Source organism: Mustela erminea, chromosome 11 (genome assembly GCF_009829155.1).
Source record: "Mustela erminea isolate mMusErm1 chromosome 11, mMusErm1.Pri, whole genome shotgun sequence".
In the NCBI taxonomy this organism is placed as follows: domain Eukaryota; kingdom Metazoa; phylum Chordata; class Mammalia; order Carnivora; family Mustelidae; genus Mustela; species Mustela erminea.
This window is the reverse complement of record NC_045624.1, coordinates 88883578-88908296: the sequence shown is the minus strand read 5'-3', so window position 1 is coordinate 88908296 and position 24719 is coordinate 88883578. Positions and strand designations below refer to the sequence as shown.

The 24719-nt window shown below is 40.0% G+C and overlaps 1 long non-coding RNA gene across 1 annotated transcript in view; it reads left to right on the top strand.

Moving 5' to 3' along the window:
* Positions 1 to 6081, top strand: part of LOC116568605 — a 100752-nt gene extending 94671 nt beyond the window's left edge. The window contains exon 7 of the long non-coding RNA XR_004276698.1: positions 6041 to 6081. This is a non-coding gene — a long non-coding RNA (uncharacterized LOC116568605). The remainder of the gene's footprint in view (positions 1 to 6040) is intronic.
* Positions 6082 to 24719: the final 18638 nt, after the last annotated feature.

The following is a 24719-nucleotide window of genomic DNA, read 5'->3' as shown; positions in this document are numbered from 1 at the left end:
GAAGGATATAATTTAGTTGCGGGTCTCATAAGGTCAGTGATGACTAAAATTGAGTAAGGTGCCAGGAATGATTCGTTAAAAAGTATTTTAAAATTCACATCCAGTAATACTGGCTTTATCAGATTGACATTCCCAGGACATGGTAAGATAGAGACTAAACTAGAGATGATGTGAGACGAGAATTTCAGAGAAAGAAAGGAAATAACTGATGTAGGGAATTCCATAATAAAAATAAGGGAAATAAGAGTGCACGTATCACAATGAGCACAGGGTGAGTGTAGAGTTGTTGAATCACTGTAATGTATACCTGAAACTAATCTAACACTGTATGTGAACTATATTGCAATTAAATAAGAATTAACAAAGTAGGCATGCTGGGGTGGCTCTGTCGGTTGGACATCTGCCTTCAGCTCAGGTCATGATCTCGGGGTCCTGGGATGGAGCCCTGCATCGGGCTCCCTGCTCAGTGGGGAGTCTGTTTCTCCCTCTCTTTCCCCTCTGCTTCTCCCTGCAACTCATGCTTGCACACTCTCTCTCTCTCTCTCAAATAAATAAAAATGTTAAAGAGTTAAAAAAAAAAATTCCCAAATGCAAACTTAAAAAAAATGAGGGAAATAAATTGAAAGGAGTTGGTCAGCAGCAACATATTGATCCTTTTATCAGTATTCGTCAACCCTAAAGGGATTCCAGCAGGCATAAGAAAAAGGACCACTGTCTGATTTATGGACTCAGATGTTCATGGGATCAGGGAAGTAATTAATGCAAATTAGTGAATCATGGTGGGGGCAGGGTGCTAGATTCTGAGGATTGGTGATTCTGAGGGAATGTGCTGCCCTCAGGAGCACATGCTTATTTAACAGGATTCAAATTCAGAGTTTCTCAAAATAATATGGCAGCCAATCAAAACATGTGAACCTGGGCCCTGGGCAACAGAATCCTAATCCTGAAAATAAAGAAATGGGAAAGAGAAGACTGCATGAGAGAAGGGGTGAGGGAACAGTAAGGGTCGAAGAGAAGAAGGTCGTGCTCGTTGATACAAATCATAGAGAAGGCTGGTGGACTGAACACAGGAAAAGACTGGAATTGGACCCTTGCTGGATTCAGTGACACTTTGTTGTCTTCTGTTGCTGTGTTCACCCCAAGGTGGGACTCCCAGTAAATTGACTCTACATTGCTTCCCTGAAGCTGTCTTCCAGAGAGGAGTGGGTTGAGTTGGGAGAGAGGGTAGGAATGCTGTTGCTTCTCTGCCACCTCTAGGTCTGGAGGTAGGTGTCTGATGTTGGAACCAATACTTCTGATTAAGATGTGGATTCTGATTCAGGAGGTGTGAGGTCAGGCCTGAGATCCTGCGTTTCAGAAGCTCCCAAGTGACGGTCCTGATCCTAATCCCAATCCCCACGCTTTCACTCGCAAGGTGCTGAACACCTCTTGGATGAGAGAAGAGAGGAAAACTACTACTTCAACCTATTTAGAAAATAATAAGCGGGCACCTGGGTGGCTCAGTGGGTTAAGCTGCTGCCTCTGGCTCAGGTCATGATCTCAGGATTCTGGGATTGAGTCCCGTGTTGGGCTCTCTGCTCAGCAAGGAGCCTGATTCCCTCTCTCTCTCTCTCTCTCTGCCTGCCTGACTACTTGTGATCTCTCTGTCAAATAAATAAATAAAATCTTAGGCATAATTAAGGGTGTTTCCCCTTTCTAGGCCAGGCTTTTTTTTTTTTTTTTTGTAATCATAATAAGATATTTCAAGATATCAAGAGGCAGAGACCAGTGTCAAAGAGACTGTGTGTGGCCTAGCAACCAAGCGTGGTCCTGTGATATAATTCTAACCAGTGAGATGTGAGCATCTTTTGGATTATGCCTTTAAATGGAGGTTCCCACGCCTTCTTTCTCTTCTCTCTGGCTGGACCCACATAGTGACGAGCTGTTTCGGACCATGTGGACAAGGGCAGCAAGAAAAACATTGGGCCTAAAACTTGCAGAGCAAAACAGCCATACCAGATCAGACATTTATACTAGAGAGAAATCTAATTCTAATTTTTTAAAGTCACTGCTACTTTGGGTCTGCCGAATGCAACTGATCTCATACCTTAAGTAGTATAAAACCACACTGCTAATTTCATTTATCATATTAGCCAAGGTTCTGTGACTGAGGACAGAATTCACTCAACCCAGTTTAGGAAGGGACGTAATACAGGGAGTTATGTGGCTTGTAGAAATGTTCAGAGCATGCTGAAGGCTGATGCTATGGAGCTTTCAGAAGTGACTTCAAAAACCACACTGCGAATGGTGTCACCAAAGCAGCTGCTGTATCTTTCACATGGTAAAGGCATTGCTACAGAAACATACTGTCCTGAGGAGGAGGCCACCACAAACAGGAAGCTGTCCTTACTGCTACAGGCTCTAGAACCAGGCAGCCTGTGATCTGCACCAGTAAAATGATGGCCCATGGCTGCCCTGTGACATTTATAAAGGTAGTGACTAGCACGGGATGGGGGGCCCCTGCTAATTCGCCTGCAGACAGATTACTTACTTTCAACAATGCCCAACAGCAGAAGCAGCATGTGCCTTTCTTCTGCCTCCCCAAACTTGCATGGGTACCTCTGGTTGGCCAGATCGAAATCCCATTTAAAACCCTATCTTCTAGGGAATCTGGGAAATGCAGCTTTTGGCCTCTCAGGTTCTGTAGGTCGGAAGGTACATCAAGAAGCACACAGTGGGATGAGTATTGAGACCCAGTCTACCTTACGCACATCCCCTCTTCCTTCCTAAAGATGCGACCTGTCAAAACTTCCGAGATACCCTAACACAGTACTTCTTGGAAAAAAATCATAGCCTGAAGTACTTTGTTTAGTAATGAAAATAAATTATCCAACTCAAGAAGATGTACAAAGAGTAAAATTAACCTAAACATAGACTGAATTAATTCTTTGCATAAAAGCTTACTTACCTTTTAAGGCACAGTAATTTGTAAACAAATTTAAAAGCTTGTTCTCTGAAAGCACAATAAAATGAAAATAGCCCCAGAAGATGAAGAAATGGAGAAAACCTAAATATCAGAATGATGAAAAAGATGGCCCACAAATACAGAGGGAAAAATTTTAGACATGTCAAATGTTTTAAAGAGTACAGTGAACCCCCATGTACCTCTCAGTCAATGTAAACAATTACCAACATATTGTCATTCTCATTATTTCTGACTCTTTCTTTCTCTACTCCCCACTTCTTTTTTCCCTTGGAGTATTTCAGGAAAATTCATGCAACATAGCATTTTACTGGTATACACTTCAGTATATATCCTTAATAAATTAAGCTTTGAAAATGTTTACCTTAATCACAACATCGTCACATTGAGCAAATTCATAATTTCTTAATATCCTGTAATACCCAGTTGGTGTTCAGCTTTCCCTGATGGTCTCAAAGATTTTTTTGTTTTGTTTTTTTAACAATTGTTTTATTCTAATCAGTATCTAAACAAGGTTCACACAATTCATTTTGTTGTTCTGTTGCTCAAGCTTACAAAAACATATTCAGATCTTTCCCCCCATGCACTGTTTATTTGTTAAAGAATCAAAGTTTCTGTGTCCCTCTAAATTTTCCATATTCTTAATTTGGCTGCTTGCATCCTCATGAAAGACAATATTTAAACTGAGAAAATAGTAGATAAAATTCTGTGTTGATAAATTTGGAAACAAAAAGTTCTAAGTTTCACTGAAAGAGAAGTGTAAAATACGACTGTGTTAGAAAACCCATTGGAAAAATTTAAAGAATTATCCCCTATATACCTCCATGTTCAGAAGGTTTTTTTTTAAATATTTTATTTATTTATTTGACAGACAGAGATCATAAGTAGGCGGAGAGGTAGGCAGAGAGAGAGAGGGAAGCAGGCTCCCCGCTGAGCAGAGAGCCCGATGCTGGGCTCGATCCCAGAACCCTGGAATCATGACCTGAGCCGAAGGCAGAGACTTTAACCCACTGAGCCATCCAGGCGCCCCTTCAGAAGGTTTTATAGGTAAGTTGTTCCGAATATTCGGGGAGCAAAAGAAATTTTTTAAAAATTACAAGGTCTTTGAGAGTATGGAGAGAAAATTGTCATTAACATGATTCTGAAATTGGAGAAAACAGCATAAAGACAAAAACTTCTCACCAATTTCTTATGAAATTATATAAAATATACAAATTAAAAATTAGAAAAGAGATTAATAGCAAAATATTAGAGGAATCATATATGCGAAGCAAATAAGTTTTATTCAGACACTTTAGATATGGTTCAGTATTAGCATAATGTCTTCAAGGTTTGTCCAGCTGACAGGATTTCCTACTTTTTAAAGGATGAATTATGTTTTATTTTCTACCGTATTCTATTGTATACCATGTTTTCTTTATTCTTTCATCTGTTGATGGACATTTGCGTTGCTTCCTCCTCTTGACAGTTGTGAATAATGCTGCAGTGACCATGAGTGTGCGTGCATCTCTTTGAGATCCTGCTTTAAGTTCTTTTGGAAAAAAAGCATTGTTGTTTTTTTTAAACCCTTCACAGACCAGAGAAAATATAGCTTCTAGCCAGAATCAGGCTGTGAGTTGCCAATTTGCCATTCCTATTATCTTTTATTTATTTTAACTTTGTAATGGGGACAATGGAAGGGCTGTCTTAGCTGGCAAAGAAGAGAGAGCTCTCAACAGAGTCTAGGAGGATGGGAAGGAGTTAACCAGAGGAAGATGTAAAAGCAGTTTATTCCAGGCAAAATGAGTGTTAAGAAGAAACCATGGGAGAAGACTGGAGAGGTCTGCCCTGGCCTGGCAGTGAAAGATAACTCATAAAAGGCAGGGTGTTCGTATTAGTTGTTTGTATGTAAACATCGTTGGAATTAAATGTGTCTGAACTTGGAGGGTGGCATCCCTCGTGCTCCCAGTTTAAAAGAGTCTTGAGGTGAGATGAAGGTGCTAAACGAGGCATCAGGCTCCCCCAGAACGTAGCAGAGTGAGCAACAGACACAGATGACAGTATCAAGTGATTGTGAATGAAATTATCCATTAAGAGAGTTTTACACAGGCAAGAGGTGTTAATCTGGATTTGGCAGCGAGAAGAAAGATAATGTGGTCCTGGGAGGAAATGCTCTGGGAGACACATTCCTGGGCAGAGTTAATTGGGACTGGCTAGTTGGGACTGGTTAATTGGGACTCACACAGTCTTGTCCTGCAGAGAGGACAATTCCCCATTTAGAACAAAGAGACATCATTCTGCCTTGATGGTCTGTAGGAGCAACCAGGGACCACTGGGAAGCAAAGATGGGGTCAGAACTGTATGGTGTAGGAGGGCTGTGGTGTGTGGTGATGGAGTAGGGTATCTTGTGGGCATCCCTGGGGGCAAGACAGGCCTCCCACACAAAGGTTAGTTCTTATATCAAGACTGATGATGCCACATGCAGACCAACAGGGTATGAAAGATTTATTGTTCATATAACATGACTTTTTTGGGAGACCAAGGCAAGCTCCCAAGTAAATCTGAAGAGCATTTGAGAGAGTAGAGAGGGGTGACTGACTTGGGTTTATCATGGTTAGAAGGTGAGACAGAGGTGAGGGGTCCCTCCCCTCATACACGTCATGATTTGCATGGTCTGAACTTCCTTCTAGGGCCAAAGAAGGGCGCATGTGAGTTTTACCAGCTGCCTGGATGGAGGGGCAAAAGGGGAAGGGGGAGTGGCAGGGTTTGAATGTGGTCAGCCATCAAGTATCAAAAATGGCGTCAGGCTCTATATTACAGGGTACCAGAGAGCACTGGTGATCCTGGACCTTCAGAGTATTAAAAGCACAGGGCTGTTCATCAGATGGCTCCTTAAGCCCTTAGAGGAGATCAATAACCAGGGACTCTGGAGGCTGGGACTCTGTATCTCATGTGAAATGTTGGAACTACTATAATTTCCATATTTTTCATTTATATTTCTGGTATTGTGCGTGTGTGGTGCACGTGCGCATATGTGTGTGTTGTCCATGGCTGGTTGGCACTCAGCATCCATTTCTGTCTCATTTTGGTATCTTCCAGTACTACAGAGGTCGGAAAGCAGGAAACTACGTTCGTTGGACTCTTCTGGATGTATTTTATTATATTCATTTCGGTTGACATATAGAAAGCAGAAGCGAAACAGAAGCCATCTCCCATCTGGTGTTTGGCTCTTTGTCTGCTGGTGGACAGGAGCTCAGAAGTTTTCCTCAGTGGTGCTCTGGTGCACAGCCACTAGCTTCATGGGTGTGCAGAATTGTTGTGTGGTGGCAATAGCTTCGATCCTTCTTTTCTGTTCCCTGCTTCGCAGCTATGGTGGTGAGCCATATGGTTCATGACATCGGTGGTTCCAGTATCTGCGTACTGATGGCTCACCATGTTGATGGTTGCGGAGCTAGTAGCTTTCCTGGATGGTCAGTTCTCCGCGGTTCTGGGACATATACCTGGAGGCTCAGCCTAGAGGCTGCTCCTCCAGCCATTCTAGTCAACTTGTAAACGTTCAATTCCCTTTAAAAAATTCCTTTATTATGGTTTCTCTTGAAACCTTGAGCCCTTATTGTCATTGTGTTTGTGTTAGTAAGGAGGGGTGGTACTGATTTGGGGACAAGGGAAGTGTGGACATTATGTCAACCTTAAGCCTTATTTTGAGATGGGGGAGAGTGTAGGGACCCCACAGGTGAGAGAGAGTGGTGGTCTCTGTGGAAAGAAACCTGGCTGGTCCCAGGAATCTGATGATCAGCTGGGACCTGAGAAGGTGCTCTGGATTGGGGGTAAAGGGTGGAGGAAATGTCTTTAGGGCTCCCAGACATCATCCTCTAACCTTCCTTACCTTGGATCGATAAAGGAAGAGGATCTCAGGTGACTTTCCTGCATCAGTAGATGAAGGTGTTTATATCTTATTTATTATTCTAAGTAAGTGTTGTTTTGCCTCTAAATATCAGGATGCTTATTCTCCTAAGTACTTTCTGAATTTTTTTGTGCAATCATAGCATACCTGAAAAACCTCTTTTTCTTTTTCTTTTTTTCCTCCATAAAAGGAAGCTAACTTGAGTATGGTCTCCATTCAGACTCCTGTAACTATCTCTGAATTTAGTAGAAAGAAAATAAGATTTTCCTAGGGCAAATGTAGAGACAATTTCTAAGATTTTGAAGGCTATAGTAACACCTTAATGCCGTCTCATACTAGAGCTAGCAGGGAAAGCAATTTCTGATTCAAACAAATACTTTCAAAGTGAGTAAAGCCTCAGGTCTCCCTGGGCCCCCACACCTATCTCTCTACTCAGCCTTGGCCCCTCACTCTCAATGACACAAACTAAAACTTGATTTCAAAAGAACTGGACCACCTCTGTCTTCTTTACCTTGGACATATGATAAACTCCTTAGCAGGTAGCTTTGCCTTCTATTTCAACAAGATCCCTGAGGTTTTCAGTTAGGAATTTCAATTTTTTGACCCCCAACCCGTGAACTTATCTATACTTACAACCTCTTTCACTTCTTTTGTTCAGTTTCAGAAGAAATTCGCTACTGAACTATAAATCTCATACCATATGATTCACGGACTTAAAGGGTACAATTCAGTGGTTTTTGATATATTCACAGAGTTGTGCAACTGTCACCACAATTTTCATCACCACAAGAAGAAACTCCTTAGCCAACGCCCTTTCCCTCTCACCACCCACCCCCCATTCTCCCCTTGTTCCAACCCTGGGAAACCACTAATTTACTTTCTTTCTATAAATTTGTTTATTCTGGCCATTTCATGTAAATAGTATCATGCAGTGTGTGGCCCTGCATAACTGGTTTCTTTCACTTAGCTTCCTGGTTTCAAGAGTCGTCTGCGTTTTAACAAGTATCCGTACTTTGTGCCTTTTTTTTTTTTAAAGATTTTATTTATTTATTCATTTCACAGACAGAGATCACAAGTAGGCAGAGAGGAAGGCAGAGAGAGAGGAAGGGAAGCAGGCTCCCTGCTGAGCAGAGAGCCTGATGTAGGGCTCGATCTCAGGACCCTGGGATCATGACCCGAGCCGAAGGCAGAGGCTTTAACCCACTGAGCCACCCAGGCGCCCCACTTTGTGCCTTTTAATGGCTGACTAGTATTTCAGTGTATGAATATACCTCATTGTTTATCCATTCTCCACTTGATAGCCATTTGGATGACATCTATCTCGTTATGAATAATGCTACTATGGGCAGTCATGTGTGAAGTTGTATGTAGATGTATGTTTTTACTTCTCTTGGGTATAGACCTAAGAGTGGAATTGCTGGGTCATATGATAACTCTGTTTAACTGTCTGAGGAAATGGCTGTGCTATTTTACATTTCTACCAGCCGTGTATGAATTTCTTCACTGCCTTGTCAACACTGTTATTCTCTGACCTTTTGATTATAGACATTATTATGGGTGTGAAATTTTGATTCCTGTAATTCTTAGTGCAATCATGGTGTACTTGAAAAACCTTTTTCTCTAGTTTTTCTCTGATGGATAATGATACTGAGCATATTTTCATGTACATATTGGCCATTTGTACTTTTTTTTTCTGAGAAATGTCTGTTCAGATCCTTTGCCCTTTAAAAAAACGTTGAATTGTGAGAGTTCTTTATCTATCCAGATATAAGTCCTTTATCATATATATGGGAGTCACAGTTCTCTCTAGTGGAAATCCCAAACTGGTTGAAAGCAGTCATATCCACCTTGCTTACACTTGAACTCAAGCCCTTTGGTTCTGCACCTTCAGAGACCAGTGGTGACTAACAGAGGAGAGTCTCAGCAAGCTTCTGGTGGAAGTCCTGAGACTTCACATATGGAATGAGAGCAGAAGGGCCATAGCCTCCTAAGGGATGAGATGGATTTTTGTCAGGGAGGTGAGCTGAGCCCCCGAACTGAGAATTGTGACGGGGAGAGTGGGCCATGGGGGATGGGAAATCGAAGTAAGGCAGGGAAGGTTGAGGTACAAGATTGCAAGCATAGGGGAGCAGCCTCTTTAGGAAAGTTGGTCTGGAAACCTTCTTCTCTGGGGAAGTGAAAGAGAATAGCCGTGTTTGCTACTAAGTTGATCTTTTGATTTGCCCTAAGCTATTGGTGACGGTGGGGTTTTCTAGACGCTGATCCAGTTCGGGATGCAAAACATTTATTAATGATCAACATCTGTGAAAGAAAGGGAGACAAGGCAAGATGAGCCAAAAGTGAACTGCAGTGCAAGCCTGGGAAGGCCACATGGAAACCATGGACCAAATGTTGCACATCAGAGCTCTTTCACATCTGACTGAAAAGGCCAGGATTTTATACCCTTGTTTTAATTAGTCACTGGAGGCAGGCTGCATGGAAATGGTGTGAAGTCAGGCGAAGAAGCTCTTTTATGCTGACTCAAGACTCCAAAAACCATGTCAGCTGGAGGCCATCTGTGCTTGGAGTCCTGGCTCTTGGTCAACAAGGGGGATTGGAGTATCTCAGTATCTCTTTATGGGTACTAACTATACTATTTAGTGAATAGAACTTACCTGATTAATAGTCAAGAGTGGTAGGCATAGTGAAGGCTGTTGGTCAGGCTGCCCCCTGTCTATTTCCTTGTGAGCTTTAGTGGCAAATGAAGAGCCACCTGGAGGAGAGCCATCCTCTACCTGGCATGGACTATGATGTGGAAGCCATCTTGTTCATGGGCAATGAGAGTTGCCCCCACTGCTCAAGTGGAGAGAACCTTTCCCTTCCCTTCTGTGGTTTCTACAAACACTTTCATGCTCTTGGGGATTACCATGGAGGAAATGTTCATTGTTCTCTCTGTCCTTTTCTTGGCTCCTTTTTCTGTTTGCTTGCCAAACAGGGTCTCTGCTCTTGTACGGCCTTATCTCCTGGTTCTTGCTCTCCTGCTCCTGGCCTCAAAGATGAAGGGGCTATGGCAGGCAGACCGGGCAGGGTCTGGTTCCTTTCTCTGGCTGGGGGTACAAGTTCAGTTTGGCCTCACGTCCAAACTGATTTCTTCATTCCAGCTTTACCATTAATAGAATTGATAACTTTGCTCTCCATAGGTGGAGAAAGAAGCTGGAAGCAATGAGGGAGTGAAAGATTGAGCTCCCCGAAACCCCAAGCGGGAGGTACATGGGGAGACCCCAGGTACAAAAGTGAGGTTATTATTATTATTATTTTAAATATTTTATTTATTTACTTGAATGAAAGAGAGAGAGAGAGAATGAAAGAGAGAGAGCATGAGAGGAGAGGTCACTGGGGGAAGCAGACTCCCTGCTGAGCAGGGACCCTGACACAGGACTCGATCCTGGGACTCCAGGATCATGACCTGAGCCAAAGGCAGTTGCTTAACCAGCTGAGCCACCCAGGTGCCCTATTATTATTATTTTTTAATCTCCACTATAGTGGTAAACACTAAGTTACACTTAGAACAAACCTGCAAGGTGTGTCCAAATCCATTCCTCCAGATGAGGGACCTCAGGCTCCCAGAGGTTACTTCATGTTCCAGAGGAGGCTAAACCCTGTGAAATCACAGTCTGTACTTTCCATTCATGTTTTAACCCATCTGAAATATTCCGATTAGGCACTTCCCTGAAATTGCTCCTGCCAAGGTCACCAAAGGACATTGTTTTTGTTAACTCCATCAGATAGTCTTTAGATCTTATGTAGCCATTCAAACTTTTTACTTCTCAGCAGCTTCTGACACTGTCTACCACTTATTTCTTCTAAAAATTCCTTCCTACTGGCTTCCACGGCAGCACGCTCATGATGGCGCTCACCATTCTGACCTTGCCTTCTCTGTCTCCTTACTGGTTTCTCACACTTCCAGCTTTCATTTTCGATCTATTGGGTAGGTAATGTGCTTTGGCTGTCTCATCGTGCGTTTCAGACCCAGCCTCCTTCTCACATGTAGAAGCCAGAAACCTAACCACACAACCCCTACCCCCCAACAGAGCAAATCAACAAAGCCAAACAGTTTTCGTATGCTGTAGAGTTCTGTTTGTAATTTAAGTTCTGCCAATCAGATGCACTTGTATGAGATTTGGATTTAGGGCTAATTTGAGTGTAGAGAGTTGGGGCATGGGGCATGTATTTGCTGGTACAGATTCAAATGTGTGTGGTTTTGTAGCAAGTACCTGTAGCATTTGTTTCTGATGTGGCAGAGGATGTCCTGATTTTATGCATCTCTGATCATGTTAAAGGCAGCAGCTTCTTTTGCTGCCCAGTTCTGCAGTCTGGCTCTGGACAGAGTCTTTTCCATTAGTCTTCCTAAGTGGGCCACTTAATATTCTGTATTAAATTCCTTTCCTCTTAAACTGGTCCCAGTAAATTCTTTGCTTTATATATACTTTGTAAATAATAACTAATACCGTGTCAGGTGTTTGATTTTGTTTTAAATTCAGTAGGCTATCCATGGTCAATGTTATCCAGTGCCATAGATTGATTCCTCCTAATTTTGTATCTGTAGACCAGGCAACTCTGTTAAGCTGCAGATTTATATTCCGACTGCTATTGGACATCTCTATCTAGAATGTCAAATGAAACCTCAAATTCAGTGTATCCAAAATTATACTACCTGCTCCACAATAGTTTTTTTGCTTCCTATCCAGATGTATAATCTAGAAGGCTTAGAGTCATCCTCTGTTCTTTTGCTGTCCTGATTCTCAACTTTCCATCAGCAACAAGACCTGTCAATTCCAATTTCTGTATATGCCTTGAATGCAGACTCTTTCTCTCCATCCCCACTGCTTGTGCCTTAGTTCTTGTCTGGATTCTTAGTCTTGTCTTTTCTCTCTTTTTCTTCACCTTCCTCTTTTCCTTCTTCCAGTCTTTGCAATATGTATTGAAGATAATTTTGTTTTGGTGTGGTCTTATTTTGCATGTGTCTGAAATCGGGATATATCCTATGGTTGTCAGTGTGTCCTACCTGAGGTCAGTATCATCATCTGCTTGCATAAACTTGATCATTATTTGGGGTGATAATCACTGGACAACTGCAACTCCCTGGTGTTTTATTCAACATCATTCAAGGACCATTTGAGGAAGGAAAACAAGTCCTGACTGTTGTATAATAAACTTTTATTGACACCTTCTGGTAAAATCAAGTCATGACAGCATCAAAAGCTACAGAATGGTAGCTTGGAAGAAAACCCAAGGACAATATTAAAGTATTAAGTGGCTTACTTAGGAAGGAGCATAAGCACTCCTTTAATAGATGCTGTATGTTGCTAATACTCTGGATAGCACAGAGATCAATACAGCCTGGAAAAATACAGAAATCAACCACTTCATGTCCAAGAGAACTTAGAAGAGTTAGGCTACAGAGAAGCTTTAGAAATACTATTGCTAATTTATTTCATTTATGTTTTTTTATGTGCATACAAGATATTTAAAAAACTACAAAAAGTCACAAATAACTCTTTTAATCAATATAAAAGATCCTAAGCTGTGGGAGAGCATTTAGTCCTAATTTTTCAGGTTTTTCTTAGTGGTACTTAAAATAGTGCATCTCAGTACATTGAGATCCAGTGAAGTGTGGTAATGTTCTGGCTTTCGGCTTTTTAAAGAATAAATGTACAGTTTCTTCTGGGTGTACACCCCTCTTTCTGCTCTTGGAGGCAGCTACTTTGAAATCTTTAAGGTGTTTCTGGTGTTATGTGCTTCTTTTTTCTAAGTAGCCTCCTTACACTGCTTTCTTCTGATATATTTTTTTTTCCCAGTTTGACCTATCTGTTGAATTGGGATTATAGAAAATAAGTATTTCATGCTCCCATACCATCTTTCACCCCTCAAGACATCGTATCCATCCTCCTCACTTATCCTTTCTCAATTCGGTTACATTTTTAGTCAGGTCGGTACTCGCCATTTATAATATTATGACTCTGTTGCCAGTGTTCCCACCCGAGCCATGTAGTGTACTACTCACTCGCCTCCTTTATTGTACAATTTTTGTTTTAATCTCCCTCACTTTTGGTTTACTTTTATGTTTCACTATTCTGTGTTTAAGCTGTCTGGAAAATCTATATCTTTTCTCAATACATTGGCACTCAGATCTTCTATTTTTTTGGGGGGGGGGGATTTCTTATAGTGTGATTTGTTTTGTTCTTGCCTGGCCCGCATCCACTGCCATCTTTAAATTCTCATTTGCTATCACCCTGTGGCTTCCCATCACCTCTCTTCTGTAAGATCTCTAAGAACTGTGTCACTTGCCTTCCCTTTTCTTGGCTCACTCTTTTGTTTCAGTGGAACGCACGCTCCAGTACCAGTCTCAGAAAGGGTGCTAGAGAAGTAAATGTTTTGAGACCATGGATGTCTTAAAATGTAGTTTCTACATTTTAGTTTCTTAAAAAAAGTTTCTACCACTCGATTGATACTTTGTCTGAGTGTAGAACTCTAGGCTGAAGTAAATTTTCCTCTACATTTTGGGAGCTTTGTCCATTCCTTGTCTTTTTGCTACTTGTTTTGCGATAGAAGTCTGATGTCCTCTTGATTCTAGATCACTTGAATGTAATTGTCTCCCACTTACCACCCTGAGGATACTACCCTAGAGCTTCCCTTTGTTCCTGGATTCTGAAATTTTGTAATATTTTGCTGGGCCTTCTATGGACACTCATAATTTGGAAGCTCAATGCCGAGTGAACACACCTTCACCTCAGATTGACACGGGCTCAAACTGACACTCTTCCCCTCAAATTTCAGCCGCTATGCTCAAATTTGTGCACAGAAGTGGGTATAATTATAACAGTAGAATGAAGCAACCCAAATAGTGACACTAATTTTGAGGAATATGTAATTGATAAAAGGAATATGCTGGGCTGAGAACATCTCCAACAAGAACATCAAAGAACAATACATACAGCTTGGTTCTGGTTAGTGAAAGAAACAAAGGCGGGAAAAATAAAACAAGAAAAAATCAGAGAGGGAGAAAAACCATAAGAGACTCTTAATCACAGGAAACAAACTGAGGCTTGCTGAGGGGAGATTTGTGGGGCATGGGGTACCTGGGTGATGGGCATCAGGGAGGGCATATGATGTAATGAGCAATGGGTATTATATAGGACTTATGAATCACTGAACTCTGCCTCTGAAACTAATAATAACTATACTTTAATTAATTTAACTTAAATTTTTAAAAAAACCCAAAAAATAAGTGAGCCAAAAAGACCATTTTTCTCAGGAAGGTTAAATCTATTCATACCCAAAGGATTCTTGAAATGAAATGTTTATCTTGAGTTAGCCTTGCCTTTTGTTTGTGTGTGGTGACATTTTTAAAGAATGATCTCAAGTACTCAAAGTCAGGGTGTCTCCATATTGACGAACATTAATTTGTTGGGGATTTTTTGGTAATGATGGTTTTGTTTTCTTCATCTCTAATAGATTAGACATGGTAATTCAGCTACTTGAGTTGTAACATTTAAAAAATGATAATGAAATGATAGTATATACTTATGCAATAAAGACAGAGGGTGTTAAATATTTTTAATGGTGCGAAAGTATTTATCACCAATTGTCTACTCTCGTGCTTGGTAATTTCCTCCCTGATCTTGCTCTGCTTGGATACCATTAAAATAATACAGCAAACTTCATCACCCATTATGAAGCTGAAGACATTATAGTATAAAAAAATACTACTTTCTGAATCCTAGTAAAAGGTTTTTTTTAAATGTAATTTTAAAAAACATTTGCTTATGTTTTTTTTTCCCCATCTTCTACCCAGCCCTGTACCCTTCCCCCACACATAACTACTAACTAAGTCAGAGTGAATCCTCCTATTGCTTCCTGCTTGGCTGAATCAACACTTCTGGAGGCCATGACTAATAAAAGCCACAGCCCATGGTTACACTTGACTTTTGAAAATTGTGCTTAGCTTTAAGGACATAATTATAAGTACCCATGCTTACAGAATGAGTAAGTTGGTACAAAAACAAGCCATCCTTCATCAGTGATTGTTAACTTAGCTTTTTTTTTTTTTTTGGATTGACTGATTATTTAAATAAATCTGAGATCATGATAATGTAAATAAAAGTATTTGGTTTGTAGTTTCCTTAATGGCCCTTTGATTTCTTTTTCATGGGTTAAAATAATGGGAAATATGGAAAAGGAAGGATGTGATCTCTGAAGAGCAACCCAACAGATACTGTCTCTGAATATTATTTAGATAGCTAAGTATCTTGGAGATCAATTAATCTTGAAGAAAAAGGGGAGTGTTTCTCTAAAAACACCAGAATCTCTTTCAGTACTGTTGCTGTGCATCTGTCATGGAACCATGAATAGATTGTTAATTTCCCTCAGAAAGGGGTTCGCCAAGACAAAGAAAACATGTATTACTTTAAGTGCCCTACCTTGATTGATATCTGTGCCTGTAAAGTTCATTTCCCTTGACTATTGCCCACCCAGTCCCATAAGCAAGGCAGGCTTGTTAGTATACTGGCCACTCTTGGAGACCTTGAGCCTAGCAGAGGCGATAGACAGGTTTAGTATGTTTACCTATTCTTTTTTTTTTTTTTTTTAAATATTTTATTTATTTATTTGACAGAGAGAGATCACAAGTAGGCAGAGGCAGGCAGAGAGAGAGAGAGAGGGAAGCAGGCTCCCTGCTGAGCAGAGAGCCCGATGCGGGGCTCGATCCCAGGACCCTGAGATCATGACCTGAGCCGAAGGCAGTGGCCTAACCCACTGAGCCACCCAGGCGCCCCAGTACATTTACCTATTCTAATCACAGTAAGGTATCTTGAAAACTGAATCTTAAACTTTGTGTTTTCAGTTCCCCATATTCCCTTTATATCTCAGCTCCTTGCACTCTTCTGCCTCTAAGACTCAACCTTTCTCAAAAAAAGCCATTACTGGTATCTTAGTTGACAAATACAGCAAACTATTTTCTGCCCTTAAGTTTTGCCAGTTTTTAAAAGCAGTTGGTTGACAACAAGCTCATCCCATAGACTTTTCTAGTGCTTCGGCACTCGTTCTTAGCCTGTATGCCCATTTTTTTCCAATTTCTCTATCACTATTAGCTTCTTCTCTATAGCCTTTTACCACACTAAACCTTGTACTATATTAAAGGAAAATCTCTTCCCCAAACTTATCTCTCTTAGAGATCACTGTATATATTTTTTTCACTTCATTATTAAACCTTATAAAAAAGAATATTAGGGGCGCCTGGGTGGCTCAGTGGGTTAAAGCCTCTGCCTTCGGCTCAGGTCATGATCCCAGGGTCCTGGGATCGAGCCCCGCATTGGGCTCTCTGCTCAGCAGGGAGCCTGCTTCCTCCCCTCTCTCTGCCTGCCTCTCTGCCTACTTGTGATCTCTGTCTGTAAAATAAATAAATAAAATCTTAAAAAAAAAAAAGAATATTAAACATTCCCCTGCACTTCTTTGTTCATTCACTTCACGGCTTTTCATAATCAGGCTTATCCACTCAATCCAGTGAAATGGCTCTGGAAAAGTCGTTAATGACTTTCTAACTTCTTAAAATCCTTACGTTATTTAACTTCTTTTCCAGGACTTGGCCATATTGATCATTTCCTTCCTGAAATTCTCTCTTCCTTGTTTTCATGACATTGGTCTTTGCTGGTTCTCTTCTCGCTTCTCTGAACATTCTTTTTCAGACTCTTCCTGTTCCATTGTCAACTCCTTAAACACTAATGTCTCCCATTCTGTTGGCCCTTTTCTCCTCCCACCCAGTAAGTAAACTGACAGTAAGCCCACCCTTTTCCATGGCTTTAACCACCTTGCACATGGTGGTGACCTCCAGGTAATCTACAGAGATCAGCATCTTAGACTAAATTTTCTGCTCTGCACTCTTACTTTTCACTACTGCCAGCTGCTCTGAGAGACAGCAGTGCACCTCATATCATCCCTCTGTTTTGCAGAATTTGCCTACGGTTTGCCTTCTTCTCTTGAAGGCCATGGAACTTGATATTCTTCTCCTCTTTCAACCCTTAAGGCTGTTTTCCCTTTTGGAAGTATAGGATTGTTACTTCTGTAGGTTAAGCTTTGAGAACAGAATCCCCTGGGGTGCCTGGGTGGCTCAGTGGTTTAAAGCCTCTGCCTTTGGCTCAGGTTATGATCCCAGGGTCATGGGATCGAGCCCCACATCTGGCTCTGTGCTCAGTGAGGAGCCTGCTTCCCTTCCTCTCTCTGCCTGCTTGTGAATTAATTTAAAAAAAAAAAAAAAAAAAGAATCCTCTTACCTTTTTTCTTAGGCAAGGCACTATCAGGTCTCCAGGAGATACTGCTGGATTTCTGGATGTTTGAGGTTGTGGAGGGAGAAGTATTTTTCTAATTGGATGTTCTAGCACCACTTCCAATATAACATGTCTCAAATGAATTTTGCTATCCTCTTTTGCTATGATCACTTCTTGCCCTGTGTCTCCTTCTTTTCTTTATTTCCAAAGCTGGTAAATATCATTGTCATCTAACTAGTTGCTCAGGCCAGAATCCCATGTGTGCTTTTGTACCCCTCACTCCTCCTTACCTCTCTTGTCCAGCCAATCCTCTTGGTTCCATTTCTAAATGTCTCTTAAAACTACCTTCTTTGCATGGTTCTTGCTGTAATGGTCTCTTCCAGGCCCTGTTTGTCTCCTTTCCTGGCTAGTTCCCCGAGTATTGTTTCCTCCAGTCTGACCTCCACATTGCTGTCAGAGGGAGACTAACTATAGGTCTGGTTATATTTATCTCCCACGTAAGAATCGTCAGAACCTTTTCATAAAATCCAGTGATTTTATGAAAAGTTCAACTGTCTTAGCATGCTATGCAAAACCATTTATACACCTTCTTGTATTCTCTCTTGCCTCATTTCTTGTCATCTTTTGAACTTGCCAAACATACTATTACCGGTAGCCTGTGTGCCTTCCTGGATATGTTTGTTTCTCTGTCAGTGAAACAGACCAAGAAATGAACAACCAAGGCCTCTTCTTCCCTCCACCCTTCCCCACCTGTGGCCTCTACCAACTACTACTCATCAGGGAAATGCAAATTAAAATCAGAATGAGTTACTATGACATATCAACTGGAGTGGCTAAATAAAGAAGATTTATGATATCAAGAGTTGGTGAGGATGTGAAGTTACCAAAACAATGCATTGCTAGTAAGACAATAAATTGTCTCAACCAATTTCTTTTTTCCAATTACACCTTTGGAAAAATGGTATCTATGAAAGCTAAATGTGTTCAAAACCATTCAAGAATCAGAATTCTAATTCCTGTTAGAAATAGTTGGCTTCAACCCCATGTTCCCACAGCATCTTATTATAGCATTCATCTTACTTTATTGTACTTGTTTATTTTCTTTTTAGTTTTTCCCCCTAGACGGCCAGATAGTTCCACAGCAAAGTCTGTCTTTTCATGTCTTTATTCTGAGAGACAAGGACAAGTTTGGCACACAATAGATATTTAATTAATGCTTGCTAAATTAATTACATGTATACTTAAATGGAAATTAATTCTTGGTGGTAGTTCTAAGTCAAGTTTATGTTTATGAACTTGTATAATTTCTTCTGTTGGGAAGTGAGAGCTGTGTAGCTCCATGTGCCTCCCCTTTTGCATTAGTTTTCAGAATACTCTACAACTTTGAAAACCAGACTTTCAAACGTCAGCATCAACCCACCTTTCTATAAATGGAGAACATAAAATTAAATGAAATGTACGTCATACCACTCACCTAGGAAGAATTGTCGCAGGGGGAGAGTAAAGCATCAAGAGCCATCTAGAGAAAGGTCAGCCTAGATTAGCAACAGTTTATAGAGACATCAATGGCAGAAAGATTATTTTGGATTCATACCAGATGACTTTATCTGGCTTAAAATGGACTGAAATAGAGAATGAGATACTGGCAATCAAACACAGGAAAGATCATTTAAGGAAACAAAGGGAAGAGACTCTGCTAGCTACCTGAAATGAGTCATCTGGTACAATGGAGTAATGGATTTAACTTCAAATTTTCTGAAAACTAATGCAAAAAAAAAAAAAAAAAAGAAGGAAGCAATTAAGTTATGTAGCTTTCAGTTTCTGTTGAAAGGACACATAAATTCACACTCAACCAAAATCAACCATGTTATAAATGACAGAGCCAGAATTTGAATGTATCTGCTCCCAGAGCTGGTGCTCCTTCTATCACTCCACACCCCTTCCTCCTCTCACAGCTGGGGCGAGAGGATGCATTCATGCTGGTCACAGTTCATTCAACCTGGGGAGCAAGGCTGCCTCCCAGAATAGCTAGGTTGTTTTTAGAAATTTCAGACTTCATCCGTGGCAAGAAGTATATGTTGAGAAACTTAAAGGAATCTCAGAAATGAATAGTAAAGTCTACCAAGTTTACTTGAACTATCTCTGTAACTTTTGATGAAAATTAGAATCATGAAATTCTTTATTCCTTGGCATTCTGAAGTATTTATAGGGGTGAATGAAGGATATGGGTAAGAGACTTTCATGAGGGCATTGAAGAGGAACTTTTTGGTCTAGGCAATGCACCTGTACTCTAAAAAGAGGAAAAGAAAGAAAAATTGAACAATTTGGTAAGAGATATGTTTTCTCATCTCATTCTCCCTTATGGAAAGCTGTTTTCTATTTTGGTCACTAATGTTTTGCTCCAATCTTTTCTTTGCTTCCAGGAGGTTGTAATTAATAGGTCATTTAGACATTGAGTCAGGAAAATCCTTTCCACCCTGCTTGTTTGCTCATCCTCCTTGCCCAGCACCCTGTACCCAATGGCAGAATTTTGATACCACTCAAATAGAAGTACAGTGGGAAAAGGAAGCCAGTAAAGCAACCAAAATTCAATACAGATTGACTGCAAGGCAGGCATTACCAGATAAATAAATACATCAGGCAGTTTGTTTTCTGTTTGCTGTCATCTGCATTCTCCTTTAGGTCCAAAGTTATGCTTGAAAATGAAGTATTTGTGTAATGTGTCTGTGGCTCAGTGTCTTGGGAATGAGTAAGGAGGGAATGAAAACTATACCCTTCTAGGTAATGCTGCTTTCCATTGCTGAGAATCAAACAGAATTATCTAACTTAAACTGATTCTCTAGTTAAAAATGCTGTATTGATAATCCAGTGCCAAATTGCATTTAAAAATATGACTATTAGGCCAATTTAACCTCCTACCCATCCTAAATTTATTGTGTAGCATTAGAATTTACGATTGAAAATTGATTTGTGAAAATCATATACAAACCATGGAATTACATGTAATCTTATAAAAAGCTAAGAAAACATGGCATCTATGAACCTATGCTAACTCTACCCAAATAAAAATTTAAAGGCTTAAACCCCCAAAAGACAAGGTGGATGAAAGGCAAGACAACTGCAACAAAATTTTCGGAGTATGAAGACAAATGGTGAGACTACATAATGCTAAAGACCAATTTAACAATGAAGAATGCCAAGAGCAGGTAGGATTTTGTTGCAGTACCTCAGCAAGATTTAGAAGTTGGATCTGAAAGTGAATTGGGTTGAAACTCCAAGTAAGAATTAGGCCCGTAGGTCTCTTTCCTATACCCCAATATCAGGCAACTACTCCTCTCCCAATCTGAGGAAGATGGAAGGTGGCTCTTTGAATCAGGAGGACTCTGGCCTCAGGGACAGCAGGCACACCTGGGACAGACCACTGTCCTGAAAACAGGGTAATTCCATGCATTTAAAAAATGGAATTCTTTCTTCCTGTAGCTCCAAGAAAATGTTGCCAGAAGAATACCTGGCTGGTTCATTTGGTAGAGCATGTGACTCTTGATCTCAGGGCCATGAGATCAAGCCCCAAACTTGGCATGGAGCCTACCTTAAAAAAAAAAAAAGGCACTCCAACTGACCTGTCTATAGAGAAGATGTTAACAAAGAGGCTTACACACCCCAGGCAGGAATTTGGAGCATTCCTTTTTGGGGACCTATCAACCAAGAGAAAAACAAACAGACTGTGTTGGTTTGGGATTCCCAACAAATAGCTTTGTTCCTGTCCAAGAGATGTTTGAAAGCCCTGCCTACTCAGTGTCTAATTTTCAGTGCTTCATCTTTAAATATGATAAAAGATCCAAGGACCACCAGAAAATTTAAGAACCTCTCCAACATGAAATAGAATACACAGAATTGAAGGGAAAAATTTTTTTTAAAGGAGCTTGGAACCAGTCAGAATGGCTAAAATAAACATAGGAAACAACAGGTGTTGGCAAGGATGTAGAAAGAAAGGAGTTCTCCTACACTGTTGGTGGGAATGCAAACTGGTGCAGCCACTTCAGAAAACAGCATGGAGGTGCCTCAAAAAGTTAAAAATAGAACAGCCTTACAACCCAGCAATTACACTACTAGGTATTTAGTCAAAGGATACAAAAATTCTAATTCAGAGGGATACATACACCCTGATGTTTATAGTAGCATCTATAATAACCAAATTATGGAAAAAGCCCAAATATTCATCAGCTGATGAATGGATAAAGAAGATGTGAAATACACACACACACACACACACACACACACACACACACACACACACAAATATTATTCAGCCGTAAAAAGAATGAAATCTTGCCATTTGGAATGTCATGGATAGAACAAGAGAGTATTATGCTAAGTGAAATAAGTCAGTCAGAGAAAGACAAATACCATATGATTTCACTCGTGTGTGGAATTTAAGAAACAAAACAAATGAACATGGAAGGGGGAAAAAGAGAGGAACCAAGAAACAGACTCTTAAGTATAAAGAACAAACTGATGGTTATTGGAGGGGAAGGTAGGTGGGAAGAGTGTGTTAAATAGGTGATGGGGATAAAGGAGTGTACTCGTCATGATGAGCACCTGGTGATGTATGGAATTTTTGAATCACTATACTGTACACCTGAAGCTAATATTACATTGCGTGTTAACTGGAATTTAAGTAAAAACTTGGAAGAAAAAATAAAAAGGAACTTGGAGGGCATACAGACAAGGAAAGAGGCATAAAACACTAGAAAATTTAAAATCCAGAAAGAAGGGAGAAAAGAAATAAGAAAATTAGGCAAAGGAAAGGAGTTCCAGAAATAGATAGGAAAATAGAAGGAGGGAAATCAAGAAATAGTACAAAAAATTCTCAGAATGGGAACATTTGGGTTCCCATATTAAGTACCCAGCATAATGCATGGAAGGAAGAAACCCACAACAAAACAATCATCATCAATTTTGAGACCTCCAAAAACAAAGTGAGGATGCGAGTGCTTCCAGAAAGAATAAGCAAGTCAGATACAAAGGTTCAGGAATCAGAATGGCATTAGGTTTCTCCACAGTAAAATTGGAAACTGGAAGAAAGTGGAATAGTCTCCTTAAAGTGCTGAGGGAAAGTACTTACCAATCTGGAATTCTGTTCTCAACATTTAATAAATTGTGAGAGTTAGGTACAAATCCTCAAAAAATATAATGTATATGCATCTTTTTTTCCTCAAGAAGCTACTGGAGGAGGTGTTTCACTAAATGAAGGAGTAAACCAAGAAAGATGACGACATAGGATCCAGATATCTAAAGAGATCCAACACAGAGAGAGATGCAGAGACTTCCCAGACCCTGGTGGTAAAGAGAGAATCCAGGATGACAAAATACAAGCAGATTTAAAAAAAAAAAAAAGAAAAAGAAAAAAGAAAAACAAAAAGAAAACCCAATTCAGTATGGCACATGAGTTTTGAGGATACCAAAAGGGAAGTCCCTAAGAAGTAATGAAACTGACATTTTGCCAGATGCATTTAACAGTTTTGAGAGAGTATTTATAGTTTTGTTGAAAGTCTGTATATGAATAAGAGGTAGGTATATATAGAAACTAAAGACATGAGAAAGAACTTATGAATATTCGGGGTCTTTTGTGGTTCTATACAAATTTTAAGATTGTTCTAGCTCTGTGAAAAATGCTGGTGGTACTTTGATAGGGATTGCTTTAAATGTATAGGTTGCTTTTGGTAGTGTGGACATTTTAACAGTAGTCATTCTTCCAATTCATGAGCATGGAATGTTTTTCCATTTCTTTGTGTCTTCTTCAGTTTCTTTAATAAGTGTTCCATAGGGATGCCTGGGAGGCTCAGTTGGTTAAGCAGCTGCCTTTGGCTCAGGTCATGATCTCAGGGTCCTGGGATCGAGTCCCACATTGGGCTCCTTGCTCCGCAGAGAGCCTGCTTCTCCCTCTACCTCCATCTGCCAGTGCACGTGTGCTCTCTCTCTCTCTCTCTCTCTGACAAATAAATAAATAAAATATTAAAAAAAAATAAATGTTCCATAGTTTTCAGAGTATAGATCTTTTAGCTCTTTATTTATTCCTAGGTATCTTATAGCTTTGGTGCAATTGTAAATGGGACTGATTTCTTGATTTCTCTTTATGCTGCTTCATTATTGGTGTATAGAAGTGCAACAGATTTTTGTATGTTGATTTTATATCCTTGTGACTTTGCTGAATTAATGTATCAGTGCCAGTAATTCTTTTGGTGGAGTCTTGCAGGTTTTCTACAAAGACTAACATGTTGTCTGTGAATAGTGAAAGTTTGACTTCTTCCTTGCCAGTATGGTTGCCTTTTATTTCTTTTTGTTGTGTGATGCCTGAGGCTAGGACTTTCAGTATAATGTTAAATAACAGCAGTGGGAGTGGACATCCCTGTCTTGTTCCTAACCACAGAGGAAAAGATCTCTGTTTTTGCCACTGAGGACGGTATTAGCTGTGAGTCTTTCTTATAGGGCTTTGATGATGTTGAGGTATGTTCTCTCTATCCCTACTTTGTTGAAGGTTTTTATCAAGAATGGATGCTATATTTTATCAAAAGCTTTTTTTTTTTGATCTGTTGAGAGTATCATATGGTTCTTATCCATTCTTTTATTAACGTGGCTTACCATGTTGATTAATTTGTGAAAATCAAACCACCCCTGCAACCCAGGAATAAATCCCACTTGATCATGGTGAATAATTCTTTTAATGCACTGTTGGATTCTATTTGCTAGTATCTTGTTGAGAAATTTTACATCCATGTTTATCAGGGATATTGGCCTGTAATTCTTTTTAGTGGGGTTTTTGGAATCAAGGTAATTCTGGCATTATAGAAGGAGTTGGGAAATTTTCCTTCCATTTCTATTTTTTGGAACAGTCTGAGAAGAATAGGTATTAACTCTTATTTGAATGTCTGGCATAATTACCCTGGGGAGCCATCTGGTTGTAGACTTTCATTTTTTGGGAGATTTTTGATTAGTGATTTAGTTTCTTTGTTAGTTCTGGGTCTGTTTAAATTACCAGGTTTTCCTGTTTCAGCTTTGGTAGTTTGTATGGTTTTAGGAATTTATCCATTTCTCCCAGATTGCCCAGTTTGGTGGCATATAATTTTTCATAATATTCTCTTACAATTATTTGTATTTCTGTAATGTTGGTTGTGATCTCTTCTCTTTCACACATGATTTTATTTATTTGGGTCCTTTCTCTTTTCTCTTGGTAAGTCTGGCTAGGGGGTATCAATTTTATTAGTTCTTTCCATGAACCAACTCTTAGTTTTGTATAGCCAAAGAAATCTTGAAAAAGAAAAGCAAGGTTGGAGGCATTGCAATTCTGGACTTCAAGTTATATTACAAAACTGAAGTCATCAAGAGAAATACTGGTACAAAAACAGACACATAGAGCAATGGATCAGAATTGAAAACCCAGAAATGGCCCCACAATTCTATGGTCAACTAATCTTTGACAGAGCAGGGAAGACTATCTAAAGGAAAAAAGACAGTGCCTTCAACAAATGGTGTTGAAATACTGGACAACCACATGCTGAAGAATAAAACTGGA